At 38.7% G+C, this 21,235-nt stretch overlaps 1 protein-coding gene across 3 annotated transcripts in view; it reads right to left on the reverse strand.

The window, feature by feature from the left end:
* Nup93 (nucleoporin 93) overlaps positions 1–21,235 on the reverse strand; it is a 98,481-nt gene that overhangs the window by 44,432 nt on the left and 32,814 nt on the right. Inside the window, exon 1 of one of the 3 annotated variants that reach the window (XM_090357612.1) lies at positions 6,634–6,938. The exons of 1 other annotated variant lie outside the window; for it this stretch is intronic. The gene's annotated coding sequence lies outside the window, so the exon portion shown is untranslated. Of the gene's footprint in view, positions 1–5,102; positions 5,123–6,633; positions 6,939–21,235 lie in introns of those variants that run through there. One more of the 3 variants, XM_090357611.1, reaches the window with a different exon arrangement.

Below are 21,235 nucleotides of genomic sequence, written 5' to 3' on the forward strand. Positions count from 1 at the left end.
AGGGAGGGAGGGAGGGAGGGAGGAAGGAAGGAAGGAAGGAAGGAAGGAAGGAAGGAAGGAAGGAAGGAAGGAAGGAAGGAAGGAAGGAAGGAAATAGAAATTGGGCTGGGGGCACAAAGGTCACAAACTACATGATGGATTTTGGTCCATCAAGGCAAAACAAATTACTTATTCCCATGGCTCAAATTGGTTTTCAAGATGGTCTAAAATTCTCAAGCAGAAAAGTGAATGTACATGAGGTGATTACAAACTCAAGAACACAGAGCAAGCCAACAAAAGGCACAGCCGACAACATTTTGACCTGAGAATGCTGATATGCCTGGTCTCTTCAAGGGAATGAATACTACAGCTGTAATATATAATTCTATCTTCACCTTCACCTTCTGAGAAAGCCAAAGCTTTGCAGACAGCCACATACTACACACACACACACACACACACACACACACACACACACACACACTATACAATAATATAAATCTATATGTAGCTTTTGCAGATCCCACCTCTCTCCTACCAATTCTATAATTCCAAAAGAAAGAACCTTACCTGACTGGGAGTTTGGCCTAGTGGTAGAGTGCTTGCTTAGCATGCACAGAGACCCGGGTCCGATTCCTCGGTACCACACACATAGAAAAAGCCAAAAGTGGTGCTATGGCTCAAGTGGATGAACTCTAGCTTTGAGAAAGCCCATGGACAGTGTGCAGGCCCTGAGTTCAAACCCCAGGACTAGCCAAAAAAAAAAAGAAAGAAAAAGGAGGAGGAGGAGGAAGAAAGAAAAGACCTTACCCTATAATCACCAACTCTAAGATTTCCACATTGAGTAAAAAAAAGAAAAGATATTACTCTAAGAAGTAACTGAACAAGAAGCTGTAGCTGCTGCTATCCCAGGCATGGCTCAAGTGGTAGAGCACTACTTTAATAAGCAAGTAGAGGAAGAGTGCTAGTAGGCCTGGGTTCCCCAGTAGCAGTGAAGGGGGAAGGGACATGATAAGCTACATTTTGCCTCCTCCAGAGAGGTGCATGATGCAGCAGGAGGTAACAAGCTGTGCTGGCAGACATCTATTTGGCCGGCTGTCACTCCACTCACTGGGAAAAATTAGGGAGCAGGAGTAACTCATGGCACGAGAAGAAGGTGTCTAGCCAATGTCCTGCTGAGGTAGCCCCAGGAGAGTAAGGACAATTCTGAACATTTTCTCCCCTTCGCCTAATCATTCCCGAAAGCCTAGCACACTTGCTAGGACTAATTGCCAGAGACACAAAAAAAGGGAAGGCTTCTAAAGAGAGAACTTTTTCAGTCTAGCTTTTCAGATGGAATATTAATGGTATGCCAAATTATGTCTTGTTCCTAAGAGCAAAGCAGCAGAATTTTCAACCAAAAAGTCTGAATCCCCAGTCACTCCAAGAAAGAAAAAAATACAGAGGATTCATTAAAAAGGATAACACATTTCAATATGTCCATCTTGTAAATGGGTTAAGCCACATCCTAAGAGCTTTGGGAACAAAACCTATATAGATCTAGAGAATGGGGCACACAACAGTGACGGCCTTCACCATGGCCCCAAAACACGCTGTAAAGGAACCCATGAACACAGAAATCCACAGCATTATCAGAACTGGTGCCATTTTCTCCCTGGTAAAAAGGAGACGAAAGTAAGCTTTGGGGACTGTGAGGAGGAGAGGGTTGGGTGGGGGGGGAGAGTATGTCTCTGAGCAGGCAGCTTTGGACAGTTGGCTCAGAACTGAGCACAAGGAGTGCTATTAGGATGGTGTTTAGGAGCCACATCTCATATTAATTCCCTGCTGGTCCGCGGTGTCAGTCATTTACACTGCAGTTGAAAATCGCAGCTCCTCCTGCTATGCAGCAATGCTTATGCTGATGGGATTGGAAACCAGTCATCACCGCTGTCACAGAAAAGGGAGCTCTGGTTTTGCTAGGTCGTTTCTTCTTATTCAAATTCTTTTTTCAAAAATCTATTTGTTTAGAGACTATTAAAACAAACAGGGCATGTTTCCTTTCATAACTTTGCATTGTCTTCAATGAAATTCTGTCAAGGCACTCCTTTACCAATATTATTAGTAATTTCATGCTGTCTAAAACATTAGCTAAGTTTAAAAACGTTTTGACTTTACCCTGTCAGTACCTAGAAATACTGCAGAATGCACCAGTCACCATTGTTTCCACAGGTACAGAAAACAAGAACCAGTACTTAGCTGAAATGCCAAATGTAAGCAACAAAACAGAAGGGACAAGACCATTTTCAAAAAAAAAATCATTGTCAAATAAAATCATTTTTCAAAGCTAAAATCCCATCACCCTTGCACTTCTTCGGCAGAAGGGGCTGCCCTAGAGGGTGGGGCTCCTCACACTTGGGGTTAAGGCAGTGATCTGTCGAGAGGTACTTTAGAAAACCTGGCTCTATCCTAGCCTACCGCAGGATTTAAAGATTTTACCTAGCCTAGGAAACAGTACCTCACCCTCATGTCCAGCCATCACCACAGACCTAAAAGCTTGACTTGCAGGAGAGATCTAATCTTTACATGTTTGTTTTATAAATACCAAACGTATAATAAATGCATATCATTTGCAATATATTCCCAAGAAGATTCTGGTGCAGCTGCAAAGGAACACTTCTATGAGTTACAGGCTGTGAAAGCACCTGGACAGGTGGAAAGCTCAATGCATCAGATCCACTACTAGCCAGTCATTCACCCGCCAACCCATGATGAAGTGGAGTGGGAAGCAGAGAGCAGGCCAAGAGCACAAGTTGGGAGCTATATGCTCTGGACTTAGGGTAAAACCTACTACTTTCAAATGTATGACCTTGAGAAAGTTATTTAACTGCAGTAAACCTTGCTTCAGTTGTAAGATGAGCTGATCATACCACATAAGCTTCAGAAATTTCAACTGCATAAGAAATGGGGAACAGAGGAGAAATCTGCAATCTCTACCACTCTCACCACAGTCTTCCTGCAAAAGAATCACACTTTCAACTACAAAAGAAATGCTATAAATTTAATTTCTGAAGGCAGCAACAAACATCTCTTATATAGAATGAAAACATGAGGTAACACATTTTCGTAGGAATGCTAGTTTCCTCTTGCCATAAAGAGAAAACACACTGCTCATCATTTTCTAAGAATCCATCTATACTAGAGAAGCAAATTCCTATAGCAAGAAAGAAGAAAAGTACAAAGTAAGGAAATTCGAAAGTGTTAGTACCATTCCTTAAAAGTGACATTTGAAGCCATCTAGATATAAGTGCTAATTGAGTCTTCCAGGAAAATCTCAAAACTTCCATCTTCTGACAATAAAAAGTACCTGTAAATTAGTAAAGCAGTGTATTCACACTGGTGAAGAAAAGAACTCATACATGCGGACCATCACAGTGCTCCTGGGGACGCCATTTTCCTCCTTCCTCACTGCCATCTTAGATCTGCCGGGCTGCCTGACATGTTTGCTAATCTACATTATGGTACTGCCAGAATAGTATCATACAAATGTATTTTTTTTTATCACAAAAAAACAATCATCCCTTGACACTTCACTACCAGCTAGGCAAACATCCTATGAAAACTAAAGAGTTTCCAATCTGAAGAAAATCGAGAATCTTCTACAAATACCAAGAAGAAGAGCCTCTTCTAGCAGCCAAACTTGAGTTAGACGCAAACAAAAAACAAACAACAGAAAACACTTGGGTCTCTGCTACTTCTCCATAACACCTAAACACAGTACTCGGTACACAGCTTTTTTATAAAGCTAGCAAAAATGACTAGAATCTTCACGCAAGTATTATTTAAAAAATTCCAAAGGAAGGCTTTGTAACACTTCTCATGCCATCCAACCCAATGTTGTATGTAAGTAATACTGCAGTTGAAATGGAGTTTGAGTATGCTGCCCTAAAACTCTTCTATTTCAAGGGGTAAGCCCTGTAAAACTCAAGTACAACATTCTCTTTGCATTCCACCATACATCTGTACTACACTGATATGTAGGCTCTTATGCTGCAAGCTGGTTTAGTACCACAGACTTACAGAATCATTGTAGGACTCTAACAAGCTCAGGAAAACTGACTCTTCCTGTCTGAAAAGGCTGATGTAAAGAAAACTGTTCTCTGCCGGTTTCAATTATCTTTTCATTAGAGAAAACAGTGTTCAATGACCAGGATGAACTGCAGCTAAGACAAGACCTAGAACAGGTGGCTTTACAAATCTGATCTCGAGTTAAAAGGATTCTCAGAAACCTGGTTCTGTGAGGACTCAACTCCTGAAACAGCTACTGAAATATTTTGAGCAAATTCTTCATGGCAGTGAATTGCCAAATAAAGTTATTATACATTCTTCAGGGTTTGAAAGACAAAAATTCTTCAGCCTTTAAAAGATAAATACACAAATCAGTGTTAAAATCGACTTGTTTCCTCTTAGCAAGAGCATAAAGGAACAGAGAAATAAGCTAGGTCAAACCCAATTAAATTTAAGAATCAAGACTTGTTAAGCTTACAATTACAAACACGATGTTTTTTTTTTTTTTTAATATGAGTAGCTTTGAAATCACGGCTATTAATTAAGAAGAAGACACTAAAAATCAGTCCCATGACTAAGAATGAAAGGCTTCAACCTGGGAACAAAATCTTATTTTGTCAAAACATTCTTTAATGTATTTTAATCATCTATTGTAGATCATTAACATGGAAACCTTTTCTTAAAGCAATAACAAAATGCCCTAAAAATCTAACAATTCTTTTCAGGAATAGAAAACATTCTCTTTTTAAAAGACAGTAAAAAGAAGCCTATATTCTTAAATTTACTAAATTTAGATTGCTTTTTTCTCTCAGGTTCCATTTCCATGTATGACTACTGATAAATTCATACCTCTTACAAACTTATCAATGAATAAGTAATAAAAATCATTTCTAAAAATCACTCTGAAACATGCATTTCAAGTACATACCACACCTGGTTTTTAACACACACTTAAAAAAATACATTCAAGAGTCCCCATGTTACACCTTTCATATTTGTAGCAGTCATTTAAAAGTCTATTTTGCCCATTCAACCAAAAACAAATTTTCTACCTCTCACGTTATATGAGAAATACTTACAGTAGACAAAAGGATTCCATTTTCTTTCTGGGAATGCTCTCCACCCTTCCAAAGAACTCTTCTCTATAGTATGCAAAATCATTCTTACTTGTACAGTAACAAAGCTGGTACCTAGTCTAAATGAAATGACCCTGTGGCTGCCTTCAGAATCCACTCACCTCGCCCATGATACAGCTAATTGTTAAAAATGGTGGATGAGACATTTTCCATACATTAAATTAAGGAGCTCTGATGAAGGCACTGGCATCCACCCACTTCAAACAAAGGAAAATAATTTGCAACTGTACCAATGCAGGGATAATTGAGTCATCTCCTATCCAGGGTCAGTGTTAGAGGTTTCCTCCATCTTTACAAAAATGCAAACCACAGCTCATTGTTTCATCTCAGAAATCAATTCTTTGCAGTGCAGCACTGGGTCAGAGTTTTAAAGGAATCTTAGTTATGAGTAAATCCAGGCTTCCAGTGCCAAGAAGAGCCAAATTCTCCAGTTTCTCTCCCTTCCCTGAGCAGCTCTCCTCCATTCCTCACTTGACAGCAGCTCAAACCTTCCTATTGTTAAGAGTAAAGAAAAGTCCTATACCTCTGAAGGGAACTAAATCCCTCCACTACGTGAGCAATTTCCAAGTATGAGCTTCAAAAAAAGGTCCAGACCTTATGACATGCATTCTTTGGGATTAAAAAAAAAAGCATACACTTAGTCTTTTTTTTGTTATTTTTAAGGGGAGGCAACAACAAGCTACTTTTTAATGGTGATTCTTGTCACATTAAACAATTTATTAAAAGTGTTATTTATAGACAACATTAGTATCTCATTACTATGACTTAAGAAGTTTTCATTTTAATTATACACATCAAAAAATCTGAAAATAAATTTAAAGTACTCATATTCTTTTAAGGCTAATTTAAGAAATAAAGGTAATTATCTTAATTTAAATTGCCAAATACCAAGATCTCATATCTTAGGTGTTATTATTTAATTTCATTGAACGCCTTATGCTAAAATATTTTCCATGAGATAATTACAAATATCTTTAAATAGCAATTTTTCTATAACTACTTAATATAAATAACTGAATTCCTTGGTAAGGTACACACGCACACACACACACACACACACACACACACACACACACCTATAAACCCAAAGGAGGATTTTAGCAAAGAAAAAAAATCTATTTTTAAATTTCATATCATACAAGAATTCTGCACTTCACATCTCTAAAAAAAATCCTAATGTACTTGCTACTTAAAGATGAACTCACATACACACACAACCTTCCCCAACTATTTAAATGCCTTTATACCCCACCCAACAGATTCTTGTTTTTAAGAAAAAAAATTAGATAGAAAGGCACAAATCTGAATAATTCTCAGAAGAATTACGTACTTGTACTATCAAATGAGTTAAGTGCTTCTGAATTTATCTCAAATTTACAATAAATGAAGACCTTGTGTTTCAGAGGTACAACAAGCCATCAACTCTATTTAAGATGCATTCATCTTAATTTCTTTACAAAACAGACAATCCTACCTGCAGCTCTCAAATTTACAGAGTTGCAGACTGGTGGATGCTGTCGGTCGCCGCAGCTCTTCCGTATCACCTGCGTGGGAACTGGTGCTCAAGTTTTTCCTACCCCACACTGCCAGAATTGATGGATGGAGTGAGGAGAAGAAGGAAGAGAGAAGGGAAAGAGGAAAGAAGAAAAAGGAAAAGACTCCTCTGCAAGTGCTGATATGACTGAACACTAAAGGGTCCAATCAGACAATGAGTCGGCAGGGTCCCTTAAGAAGGAAGCAGAGCAGCCCCGGAGCACAGCATCATCATCCGAGGTGCTCCACACAAATTCAGAGAAGTCAGCTATCAGTTTGAAGGCACAAACTGATGGGAGTAACAGTTTATAGGTTACAGAAGGGAATTTTATTGTTAACGGACTGTACCAAGTTAAGATTTAACAGGGGGAGAAACAACATGTAGGCAAGGACTGCTATAATACTTTCCCCCAACCCAAGCCACTGCAATTACTCTGATGTGAATTTTTGATGACTTCCGACATCTTGCATAGTTAATCATCGCTTCAAGCTGTCATGTTTGGTTAATGTGGAAAATGCATTTGCTGCATTGTGATGCAGTGCTGTGGCCACAGATTGTAACACCAGTTGTGAAGCTGGTCCCTTAACTGAGCAGCAGGAATTTGCACATGCCATGATGCTAAAATAAATGGTAGTTAAAAGATTTTATACAGCAGCAGACCTGCCATTTTAGTCTACAGAATGTATAGATCCAACATACAGAAGCATCTCAGATCACTGTGCCCTTGTCAATTGTAACTGTACTGTCCTTCAAACAGCAGTAAATTCACCATCTTAAATGTTTGGCCTCTTACTAGTTAAAGGATTTTGATTCTATTTAAATAACTATTTAGATTAATTATAGCTTTAAGCAGAACTGAGGTTATTTGCATTTCAAGAACATACAGCCAATGAAACTGTCAGTGACACAGGAAAATGCAGACCTTTTTATTAACATTCTTAGCTCAACTGTCACTTCTTTGTATAGCATTTATGGGGTAAAATATATATGATGTGTAAGTAATAAATATTCCTGTTCTGCCGGAATGGTTTTTAAGTGTAGCCCACTCCCCCAGGAAAGAAAAGGATTTTTTTCTCCATGTTTTAATGTATAAACTGAAAGTTAAAGATTACATGAAAATACTAAAGTCTTTTTCACTGTCACAAAAGGAAATTCAATGCAGCAAACTGCAATTACAGGAAAGCTTGTAAAACACAAAGATGAAGCCATGCTAAGAGTTCAACACTAGATGATTAAAGTCAAGCCAAGCAGGTAGTGAGCCACCATTATGGGGCATATTGCAAAGAAAAACCTAGAGAAAGACCATTCCTTCTTCAAACAGTAAAAACTGCAAAGCCTAGTACTGTAATCTGTTTGGTTGCAAAACCAACGCCTATACTGCAGAACCTGAGAATCGTTACTCTTGCCAATTTTCATGTGTTTTTATACAAATATTAGCCTGGCTACTTAACATCTATAATTTGACTACCGTGTTTCATTTATCATTATCACTTTTGTCTTTAAGAAACAACCAAGTTAGATAATTGTTGGTTTAAAAGAAAAATCAATTAATGTAATTAAATTACATTTCCTACATCAGAACTTTTGTCAGTTAAATGGCCAGAGCTGTTTTTGACATTTCTTCCCTATAAAACAAACAAAAGCCTCAACCAATCTAAAAAAAAAAAAAATAAGTTTAAAAGAATACAGAACACACTGCTGTTTGAACAGTGAATAACAATGAAAGAACTTATGTTACTAACATAAAAATCAACTCTGATTTCCTTTGTTTTATTCATTGTGATAGCACCAAATGCCTAATTTGGAGGTACATGTGTTAACAAGCACTGTAAAGAGCTTTCTAGTTTTGCTTCTTATCCTAACTTAAAATTAACTGTACCAACAGTGCTATTCAGTGCTATAGCAGATGTCACAGTAGTTGTTGCTAACGTTCAACAATTCAAGCTCTTTTTGTTCCAGACCCAGTAAAAGGTACCACTAACATCTTAGAAACTGCTCAAGGAAGAAGAAAACCGTTTTATTGGGGGAAGCTTTGAAATTAACCAGGCTCAGCTTATGCTCCAATTACTGAACAAAAGACAATCCTGGGGGACTGCTCTGTGAACCAGTACAAGAGGCAAACTCTTTTGTTTTTCATCAAATAAATAGTATATTGGAGCACAGCAGATATGCAGCTATGGAAGTCAGCCTGGGGATATGAGGGGCAAGAAAAAAGAACCCAAAGACCCAAGTCAAACCCTTTCACTGATGTAAAATCTGTTCCTGAGGAAGACATCTCAGATTCATTGTAGAGGAGGGAGAAAACGCTTTGTATTTCCAAAAGACATACAAAACCAACCAAAAAGTCACCTCACTGGGACTGTTAAGACCCTCCCCCTTCAATACTGTCAATAAACAAATTAGCAGGGTGTTTATTTATGTAAAAATAAATCCTAAATCAGCTCAGACTCTTTTCTTCCCCCATTCTGTAAGTATTCCAAGATAACAAGCAAGAGGCTCAACTTGGAGTGGCAGAACATTCTGGCTATAAAAATCCTCAGAACAGAGAGAGAGGGACTGAGAAATGGTGACTAACCTGCTTTCAGACCCACTGTTCAAATGGGAAAGATGTCCCCTCACAAAGGAGCTGCGTCTCCACTAATTTTGTCATAAACACAACATAAATTGATTGATTCCTAAATGTCTATTGGGTGGTCCATTGTTTATTCTTTTGTTTTGACTTTACACAACTTGAAATATCAAAAACTAAAGCAAACAGGGTAGAAAACTCAGGTGTCCAGTATTCATGAACAGAGAAACAGAACATCCATTAACACAGAACAGACATGATGAAATTATAGAATAGAAAAGGGAACCCCTAAAAGTCTATAAAGCTTAGACTTTTATAATTATAATAATTCACAGATAAAACTATACTCAACTAAATAACTGCAAAGCTATGCTGACCAAATGCTTGACTTTACTCAGAAGTCAGCCTTTTATAGATCTATAGTGGGCCCTGTTCTTCTGGATTGACAAAGATGCAGCAAAATTATTGGTGCACATGGAGGATTTATTGGTTGCTGTTATTAAATTTTTGGTTGTTTTTCTGAGATAGAGCCTCATTGTATAGCTTAGGTTGATCTTGAATTCAAGACCCATTTCCCTTAGCTTTCCAAGCATTGGATTTACAAGAATTACCCTTGTAATTCTCTTAATAGAGAATTAAGAAGTGGTGGCTCATGCCTGTAATCCTAGCTACTCAGGAGGCTGAGATCTGAAGATCACAGTTCAAAGCCAGTCCAGGCACTAAAGAACGTGACTCTTATCTCCAATTCATCACTAAAAAACTTAAGTGGGGTTGTGACTCAAGGGGTCCCTGATGAGCTCAGGGACTGTGCCCAGGCCAAGAGTTTCAAGCCCCATGACCTAACAAAAAAAAAAAAAAGAGAGATCAGGAGATTGGGGGTTGGGTGTATACTTTCCACCCCTCAACTCATACCTCCTACCCCCAGCCTTCTAATGTATAGCTGGATCCTAGGTCATTTTCTTGCCCAGCCAACAAGCTCTCTCTAGTTCCTCTACCTGGCTTACCTTAGAACTCTGGCTGCTATGCAATATGCCTTCCAGATGTTCATTCATATTATTATCACAATTCACTTCTAGGAAGTGGTGCTGGAATATTCTGTCAGAGCTGTTTTCTGAACATTCTGATCCTATCTCTGCGTGCTTTGAGGACATTTCCATAGTGATGTTTGGCTAAAACATCAAACGTTTAAATGAAATCTCAATTCCCCAACTAAAATCTTCCCAATTTCAGCCTGGATAGGAAACATCAATCCTTCTCCTTGCTCCAAATCTTGCGTTATTCTGGAACACCAGATGCACTATGTGTTTTATTCCAAGTGATTCTCAGATCCTCAGCTTCATTTTCTTACTCAACTCTTTGGCCTTAGCTTGCCATCGTCCTGTAGGTGGATTACTAGAACCACCTCTAAAGAATAGTTCAGCAGAGGTCTCCATTAGCCAGGCCAACTTCCATGAGCATATGAACCTTTCTCTCCCTTCCTCTTAACACTTACTCACTTCCTTCCCCCCATACACTTCAAGAGCACTTGCTACCTACATTCCACTGCTATGCCGCCACTCCATCCACATCTGTCCCATCCCCCAACTCCACACACCACAGGTTTATCTCTATCACCTCCTTCTCCTTCCTCCTCCTTTCTCCTCTTCCCTCTTTGGCCTATACCAGGGTTTAACTTTGTACTTGCTTCATTTGGTTGCTCAACTAGTGCTCTACCACTTAAGTCCAACCTCCAGCCCAACTCTGCTGGTTAGAGATTGAGCCTCATGGTCTTTTCTGCCTGGGATGACTCTGAACTATGATCCTCTAGATCTCGGCCACCTACCTGAGAATCTAAGATTACAGAGCCTCCAACATCTGATCAGATTCACATATTATGTAACATTCCATCTCAATTCCCGTCTGTGGTCAGAATTTCACTCATTCAAGAGGACAGCTCCAACCAGTTGCTGGAATGTTATTCTTGGCTCTCCAAATGGAAGGCAAGGACCTTCTAAAAGGCAGTACCTCGAATTTGTATTCTAATAATCTTCAGCAGTTATGTTGCTATTATGGACATTCAACAAAACCACTCCACTGCTTTGCTCCCCTTTCTTTTGTGGCTCTGGGTGCTTCAGCTCAGCATCTTGTGTGTGGTTGGCAAGTTATCACTTGTGTGTAGTTGGCTCTAGAAATGAGCTATGTCTCCAGTCCTTTCATCAGTTTCTATTAGTGTTCAATAGGTCCCACACACTTAGATGCAGGTAATTACTTAAAGGGGAGCTAAACTCCAAATTTTTTCAGCTTTCTAAGATAATTTTAGCTTTAGGTAGTAAGACGGATGCTGAAGCGATTCTAAGCCAACATATAGAAACACCAAACTCTTTTGTATGACTATACATCATTACTGACAATATTCAATTCACGGAACTGGCTTCCTTCTTGTGTGCATTTATACAGCTAAAGAGGTTCAGGGGAAGTGAGTCCTTGCCCAAAGTCAGCCGTATGCATATACTACAACTCATCTGTCCTTACAAACCAGCTGAGAATGAAAAAAAATAATTTGGTGATTTATCATGGATATTTCTTCTTAAATACTGGTTTTACGTAAGTAACAGTACTGAACTTGAAAAAAATAAACAAAAAGACAATTTCTTTATGTCTTTACTTTGCAGTAAAACACATTAAGGTGCATTCTCGCTTGCTCATTTTCAAACTGGTTTGCCAGGGGTCAAGAAAAAAAGAAAGAAAGAAAGACTCTCCTTGCTTGGAGAAGCTGAAGAATTCCTGCTGCTCCTGAGCATGGTTCTTTCTGCTATACTTATTAACTATAAACGGAGAGAACAAGGTTTATAAAGTGGCTTGACACTTACTGTACCTGTATAGAAGGAATTTCAGAACATTACTCCCTAGTAAGAGCAGGTATTAATGGACCTAAAATGAGAGGACGCAGTGTGCTCCAAAAATATTCCTTTAGGATAGAGAGGAAAAGGGAACCTTTATACACTGGGGGTAGGAATGTAAACTAGTGCAATCACTATGGAAACTACACAGTATGGAGATCCAATGGAAATAATGGTATTTTAAATGTAAAGGGGGTACTATGTGGGGGAGAGGTCAGAAGGTAGGAGGAGGGGAAAAAGTTCTGAAAGATGAAGAGGATCAAAGTGTGTGTGTGTGTGTGTGTGTAAGAAACTCACTAAAAAAAAAGAAAGAAACTCATTAAATACTGTTTTTAAAAGGAGAAAGGTTCCAAGATTTAAAATACACCTGGAATTTTCACATGAAACTACCACTACCATTAATGAATCCTAACTTCAAAAAAGAAAAAAAACTTTAAAAATACATGTGTGGGGCTGGGAGTTTGGCCTAGTGGTAGAGTGTTTGCCTAGCATGCACGAAGAAGATCCAGGTTCGATTCCTCGGTACCCCACATACATAGCAAAAAGCCAGACGTGGTGCTGAGGCTCAAGTGATAGAGCTCTAGCCTTGAGAAAGTCCAAGGACAGTGCTCATGCCCTGAGCTCAAGCCCAGGACTGGCAAAATAAAAATAAAAAAAATAAAAAAATAAATGTGTGTGTGTTCTATTTGCAATTCACTGCATTTTAAGGAGCCTCGCAGGTTTGAGAGACTCACAACCAGAGTTTCCCTGTCAGTTATCCAGTCTTCCAGCCTGTCCTCCTCCTTCTTCCTGCTTACTTGTTTCCTTCCTTCCTTCTTTCTTTACTCCTTCCTTCCTTTTCTCCCTCCCTTCCTCCTCCTTCCCCCCTCCTCCCCCCCTCTCTCTCTCACACACACACACACACACACAAACACAGAATATCTAACAGTCCTTAATATTCAAGGAAAGGGAACAAATGATACTTTTGGCAAGTGCTAGAGATGTGAAAAAGTTCTGTGGCAATAAAAAAATAAATGGAATGGTAAAGTATGTGAAGACTCATCAAGTATCTAGTTATAAATTTTCTGGAAAATCCATTGCTGTTGGGGCACAGATTAAAAAAGTAAGATATACAGAAATTCAGGTCCTGCCAAGGTCGCTCAAGGACCCAGCCTAGGCTCTGGCATCTACCCAGGACCTGGCTGACTTGCTTCCTTACAGAGCTCTCTCTGCACAGCATTATGCGGCACTGCAGTAAGAAAAACTGCCCAGGTACATCCTTGAGCCTCAGATTTCAGTAAATTTTGTGATTACATGAGAGATAGTGGTTTCTAAAGAACAACTTCTAGCTTGCTAATTTTTGTTACCAATGTATTTTAAACAACAGATGTATTTCTTGCCAGGTTGATTGTAAATAGAATTCTTTTCAACAAAATCTATTTTAAATTCAGTAGGAAAGCTGTTCTGTGAAGGAATACTAAAGTTAAACATTATCTCAAGATTTCTTTTATAAATTCAGACATTCAGAGATTGGATTTGCTTGTTAAAGCAGGGTCCATTATATTACTATACCTGTTTTAAAGAGAGACATTAAAATCTTAATTTTCACATAAACTTTTTTTAAAAAGTTTATTGTTATTATAAAGGTAATGTATAGAGGGGCTAGTTACATAAGCCAAGTAACTTTTTTGGTCAACTGTGGGGCTTGAACTTGGGGCCCAGGTACTATCTGTGAGTCTCTTTGTGCTCAAGGAGAGCATACTACCAGTTTGAGCCACAGTGCCATTCTGAATTAATTGGAGGTAAGATCTCACCAACTTTCCTGCCTAAGTTGGCTTTGAGCGATGGTTCTCAGATCTCAGCCTCCTGAGTAGCTAGGATTACTAGTGTGAGCCACCAGTGCCCACTAAGAGCACATTGCTTTTTGGACAATGTCATCCCTTCCCTCGCTGTTTCATGTAAACTTTGCTGTACAGATTTAATGTTTCTGCTTCTGCTGAAAATACTGAACTAGTAAAATGATGCCAAATACTGGTTAAAAATAAAGGACACCTCCATAAAAGAACAAGATTACTAAAATTACCCAACCCTCAATGATGTAAAAAGGAAAAAAAAAAAACTAATATCATTTGGCACCAGAATTTCACATTTACCAACATATATAAAATTTAGGTTTCTGAAATTTTTCTAGGAAGGTAACTTTTAGACAAGATGGGACTTTACTGTCTCATTAATCTGCATTACGAAACAAAATAATTATTCCTTAAGGTGGTAAGTAACATCTGGCACCAAACCACAATCAGATATTCCAATTTTAAGAAAAAAATTAAAATTTAGGGGCCGGGAGTTTGGCCTAGTGGTTAAAGTGCTTGCCTAGCATGTATGAAGACCTGGGTTCGATTCCTCGGTACCACATACATAGAAAAAAGCCGGAAGTGGTGCTGAGGCTCAAGTGGTAGAGCTCTAGCCTTGAGAAAGTCCAAGGACAGTGCTCAGGCTCTGAGCTCAAGCCCAGGACTGGCAAAAAAAAAAAAAAAAATTAAAATTTATATGAGAAATAACAATTGAAACTGAAATACAAAAGTAATGACCTCTAGGGTGCTGATCCTACAAAAAGAAACAGACCCAGGCCCTGACCTTTCTTATCCACCACAGACAGGACAAATAACCACAGCAGGGAATCTCAGAGCTCCATACAAAATACCGTCAGATTTCCATCCCTCTATTATACCCTTCTCATCTCTAAAACATAGTTCTAGTGATCACAATTCTTTTTTTTGCCAGTCCTGGGGCTTGAATTCAGAGCGTGGGCACTGTCCTTGGACACTTTTTGCTCAAAGCTAGTGCTCTGCCACTTGAGCCACAGCACCATGTCTGTCTTTTTCTGAGTATGTGGTACCGAGGCATCAAACCCAGGGCTTCATGCATGCTAGGTGAGCATTCTACCACTAGGCTATGCTCCCAGCCCCATAGCAATCACAATTCTTTTTTTTTTTAATTAAAGAATTTATTAACATTGATTTTTATGTCATATTTCAAATGTCATGTTTAACAAACAAGTATTTAATTATGTTTTAGAACACAATTAAAATTAAGCTGAGGGTTTGTATGTCATAGATACATATTAATCTATGTAACAAAAAAAAAGACAGATTTTAAAATCTGTTTTTCCTGTTCTGCTCTCTCCACTAGCCTTCCTGTAGGAATGAAAATGGGCTTTAATGATGCCAGTGACTCATGCTATAGCCCTTTCTACTCAAAAGAGATGGGGGAAGCAAATGTAAAGGTCAATGAAATGAGAGGAGATGAGAAGAAAGACAGAGGAAATCAAGTTAGACAGGAGGCTGAAACCTAGGGGACAGAGATTTGAAAGCCAGGCAGACTCCATCTCTAATTAAACCAGCAAAATGCCAGTCTAGAGATATGGCTCAAGTAGAGCATAAAGCAGTGAGCAAGAAAGCCAAATGAGAACCCAAGGACCTGAGTTTAAACTCCAGTACTGGCACCAAAAACAAAAATAACCACAACATTCAATCCTCTACCAAGTTACTGAGCAGAGCAACTATTTCCATTCTATTACACTGCTATCCTACAGCTTATGGCAATATAATACAGAGGCCAATCAAATCCCCAAATTTCCACAGTGACCCTAAACACTGAATATGTAATGAAGATGGAGATCACATTATATCTACTCAGTGTATTTCATTCAAAAGCACAGGTACTCAATTGAAGTGACTAACAGGTTACAGAAAATTGCTCACAAGTTCTGAAAGTGTTTAGACAACTATATACTCTGTATTAGTTCACTTCAGTGCTACTTAGGAGATTATCATTTAGAATTTAACCTAGAGATATACTCCTATAAAACTACCTATATATTATTAGAGTTCAGTGAATTTACGGTATATTAACTGAATATATGATACACTTCTAAGGTACACCATAAAGATCCTTATATAGGAATTCTAAAAGAAAGAGAAAATTAAGTTGCAGAGGATATATACTCATGCTGACATTAGAACAAATGGATTCTAGTATCTGAACACAAGTCATCTGCTCATGCCTTAGATACCTCATCTGTAAAAATGCCCCCACACCCACATGAAACAAAAACAGTACACATAACCTAAACTGCCTGCACAAGAGGATTATTCTTCAAATCAAAACTATTTCAAATTATTTCTAAAATACAAGCCATACATTTTAATACATTTTTTAACTATGCAGACTAGTCTAGACATTTCCAAAGACATATTATTCTGTCTGCTTTCTCATGGCATCTGTTGTTAATAGCAGCTAAGGAAAAGTAAAATCTGATGCCATTAACAGCAAACCTAAGACCCCAGCATTCATTTAATAAGGGGAGGAGAAAGGAGGGAAGTAAATGTAAAAGTAAACAAAACGAAAGGAGCTGGGAAGAAAGGCAGAGGAAATCAAGTTAATGAATAAAAACAAGGCCATCTTTCCTCTCTCCTGGCTCCTACTGATGGCAGACAGTATTTAATATGCCGAAAAACCAAATTTAAGGTCTCTTTTGACATAGCCCATCCATGAATTATTAACATTTGAAGAAGAAATAGCACATCCGCTCCCAGCAGAGAAGATAATGATGATTAACAAAGATGGGATTATTAATCCTCCACATGCCTTTCCTGTGTCACCTCCTTTTTCATTCTCCTTTGTGTCTGACTGCTTTTCAGGTGGTGTATTTCAACTATGGCTTCAATTCAGATTCAATACCTCCACAGTGAAAAAATAACTGATAAATTACAAGTTTTAAGCTTATGTGCATTTTCAGTATACACTGTCCTGACCACTGTGACCTTAAGAGATCAAAACAAAGGTGGTAATAAATTCTTTATGGACTCAAATACTTCAAAGACAAACTGCTTCATAGTCTGATATTACAATTTAAAGGAAAAAAACAACAAAACTCAGGGTTAGACATAGGTAAACTGAGTCCAAGTGATCGGAGTGTCCAGAAAGACAGGGTTTACCCACACGAGACTTCACTCAGGGAACCCAATAGATATCAAATTGGAGCACTTGGTAAAACACATGATGGGCCTCACCCCAGGGAAAATGTAAGTCTAGCCTGAGACCTGAGAATGTGTATTTCTAACATAGCTCCAGACAACACTGATGCTGCTACTCTAGGCAAACTTTGAAACCACCAGCCAAAAACTCATTTCTAGTTGCCAAATGTTCTTGAGCATGAGTGGACTGCAGAAAGAAATGAAAACTAACCTGAAGTAGAAAATTAATAGAGAAAACAAAGGTGAAGCCTGTAATTCCATTCCCTTCCTAACCCTCAGTGAAAAACATAGCCACCTGAAAGGCTCTTTTGTATATCTGCTGCTCCAATAAATCTCCTCCAAAAAACATAAATAGAGAAGAGATAGTAACATTAATAGTTAACAAAAGGTGCATACGAGGCGGAAAGATAAACTAATTCACAATTTCATTCTCAAAAGAAAAAGACAATGTAGTGTACTCATCACCTGACTTCTGGAATTGGAACCTCTTTGTACAACTACTTAATATATACGTATACATATATATGTACAATTTTTAAAAAACAATAGGAAGACCAGTTTCTGTTGCCTGCTCTCCTTCAGCAGCCTTTACTTGCTTTTTGTTAAATCTTTGTTGCCTTACAAAACAAAACAAACCATGAGGGACAGCACCTGTCTTCTTTCCTTTGTTCTTCCTCATCTCTCCTCTACTTAGGATCTAGCTTTCCTATTGATTTCAAGCTTGTTTGTTTTCAGGTTTGTTGTTGCTGCTGTATTAGTAGTACGGTGATTTGAAATCAGGACCTTGTACTTGTTAAGCAGGCTCCCTACCATCCAAACTACTCTGACAGGCCTTTTGGGGTTCGTTGTTTTATGGCTAGTCTGGAGCAGGTTGTCCCTTCATTGACAGAATAACTCCATGTCCAGCAATTGGTTGATATGGAGTTACAGAAACTTTTTGCCTGAACTAGCCTTGACCTGAGTCTTCCATCTCTGCCTCTCAAACAGCTAGGAGTATAGGCCTTTTTATTTTCTTTCTTTCTTTCTTCAGCAAACCATGGTTTGAACTCAGGAACTCATGCTTTCTAGGCAGACACTCTATTGCTGAGCCATTCCTCCAACCTAGATTTTCTGCTTCCTTAAGCATCTGATCCAAACAGTTCAACATTCCCCAAATGGTAGCTCTTCCAACTCTGAGAGGCAATATGGCAGTCTAGAAAGTACACTATAAACAGAGCACTTATGGCTAATGCTGATAATCCTAGCTACTTGAGAGGCTAAGATCTAAGATTTGTGGTTTAAAGTCAACCCAAGTAAACAAATCCAGAAAGTCATATTTCCAGTTAACCATCAAAAATCTAGTAATGGGGGCCGAGAGTTTGGCCTAGAGGTAGAGTGCTTGCCTAGCATGCACGAAGACCCAGGTTCGATTCCTCGGTATCACATATACATAGAAAAAGCCAGAAATGGTGCTGTGGCTCAACTGGTAGAGCTCTAGCCTTGAAAAAGCCCAAGGACAGTGCTCAGGCCCTGAGTTCAAGGCCCAGGACTGGCAAAAAAAAAAAAAATCTAGAAATGGGGCCAGGAGCGTGGCATAGTAGTAGAGTGCTTATCTAGCATGCATGAAACCCTGGGTTCCATTCCCCAGTAACACATACACAGAAAAAGCTGAAAGTGGTGCTGTGGCTCAAGTGGTAGAATGCTAGCCTTGAGAAAGACCAAGGACAGTGCCCAGGCACTGAGTTCAAGCCCCAGGACTGGCAAAAAAAATCTGAAAGTAGAGGTTCAAGTAGCAGAGCACCATCCTTGAAAAAAGCTAAATGAGAACTGAAGGCCTTGAGTTTAAGCCCCAGGAAAAAACACACATGTACACCAAAAAGAAAAGGAAAGGACAGATGGACGAAAGGAATGAAGGAATGAAGGAAGAAAGGAAGGAGGGAGGGAGGGAGGGAGGGAGGGAGGGAGGGAGGGAGGGAGGGAAAAGAAAACAAAGAGAAAGAAAAAAGGAAGTTCACTTATAGGGCCATTTCCCAAATCTATACTTTTGTAATTAGGGTGAAAACTGAGTATCCGTTCAGTTCTCATTTAAACTCTCAAAATTTCCATATTTAATGTTCTCTTGTCAGCTCACTCAGTCTTAATTCTAAAGGTAAACCACACCCTTTGTCCCAGTCAAGGGACACTCAAATTCTGACAGAAGAGTTCTTCACACATGATTATTTTTTCTTTATTGACTTTTGAGCCCTTGCTCAGCAACCTCCATGAGCAGGACAGCACACCAGCCCGTGAGCTAAGATTCAAATCCCTATTAAGAGAGTAATAGCCAGTGAATGCCGAGGGTCACTTACGTGGGGTGTTTAACTGTGACCCGCTTTTCCACACTCATCTTCCACCCTTTTCAGTTCTTTGCTTAGCATTCTCTTCATGGTTCTATGCTTTATGTTTATTTATAAGAGCCAGTTAGTCTATTTGCATGATGACAGGTGTTAATGTTCTGGCATATCCCAACTCCTCAGTTTGATGCTCTCTCCTTGAAGTGAATCATCTTGCTCTACATAAATTCTTTCCTACATTCTAGAGTACACAAAGAGTTGAGAGCTGACTGTGTCTTTAAAAACCAAATGCACATAATAACCTTAGACAGCCGAATCATATTATATGATACAAGATTTCAACATTCCGGCACACTGCCAGAGCTTAATGGCCAGTTAGACACTAAGCAGGAAATGGGTCTGCATTAAACCTACAAATAAGTCAACAATCAATAGAGTTAATATTACAGTAAAAATTTGATGTGCCCTTTAAATTGCTTCTAGCATCATCCTTCTAACCTTCTAGCTCAGCTTCTTCAGAAACAAAACAAAGATGATCAAGCCAGTTGAATCCAACCTCTTTTCACAAGAACAAAGCCTTGGCATTTTGAAACTAAAAACTGCTTAGGATTTCACAGAAATCCTTTCCTGTGTACCTGTAGGGCAGCAAATCTGAGAAATAATAGGCTAAGCTTTGGACAGTAAATTAAACTGTCAGCTCAGCAAGCAGAAAACTATTGCAAGAAAGCAAGTACCTGGAGGACAAATGGATGAAGCAGCTTTGGTCTTGGAGTAAAAGTTACCTCCCAGCAAATACAGCAGTCATTTGTAGCAAGGTTTAGAAAGTGTTCTAACTTTTCCCCCAATCAACATTACTTTACTATGAAGTTTATGTAAATACTAGCAATGCTTACCACCTCTGTCACTATGGGCTTTGTAACTATTTTGTTCTAAACACATAATCAATTAAGTTATCCTACTATTTCACAATCTAGCTTTTTCTCTTTTAACTATATCCTGAAAAGTCATTCCTTTATAAAACCATCTTAGTCTACAAATAAAATTCAAAGCCTGGGGGCTAAGAGCATGGAACCAAACTCAAACCATCAAAATGGAGGTCAAATCTAGAATGCCTAGTTTCTGTAGGCTTCAGATTCCTTATCTGTGAAATGATGTTACCATAAATATCTGCCTCAAGTTACTTACTGGGAAGGTTAAATGAAGAAGAGCAGGAAGTGCTTAGTATAGCAGCTAGACATAATAAATGATCAAATGATCAATAAACCTCAGCTGTGACTCCTTGATGTTAGCTGGTGTAAAATACAAGAATTTAAATTTGCCTTTGAACTACATTTCCCTATTCAAGAGAACAAGGAAAGCTGAGCACCAGTGGCTCAAACCTGCAATCCTAGTTTCTCAGGAGACTGAAATCTGAGTATCATAATTCAATGCCAGCATTGGCAAAGTTCACGAGACTCTTTTCTCTGAATAACTATCAAAATAGCTAGAAGTGGAGTTGTGCTTCATGAGGGGGGGGGGAAACCTAGCAAAAAAACTCAAGGACAGTATTGAGGCCTTGAATTCAAACCCCAGCACAAAAAAAATAAAAGTTAAAAAGAGAACAAGGAGAGAGGCATGCGAGTAGGAATTGCTATTTAAATTCACAGTACACAAAGTACAGACAAAGGAATTCTAGTTTGCAAATGGCTGACTTCTAGTCTTCAGTAGGTAAGTACAAAAACTGAGGATAAACAGAAATGCATAGCAGTCTGACAGAGGACGTTT

The sequence above is a fragment of the Megascapheus bottae genome, chromosome 24 (assembly GCF_031878675.1).
Source record: "Megascapheus bottae isolate mThoBot1 chromosome 24, mThoBot2.hap1, whole genome shotgun sequence".
In the NCBI taxonomy this organism is placed as follows: domain Eukaryota; kingdom Metazoa; phylum Chordata; class Mammalia; order Rodentia; family Geomyidae; genus Megascapheus; species Megascapheus bottae.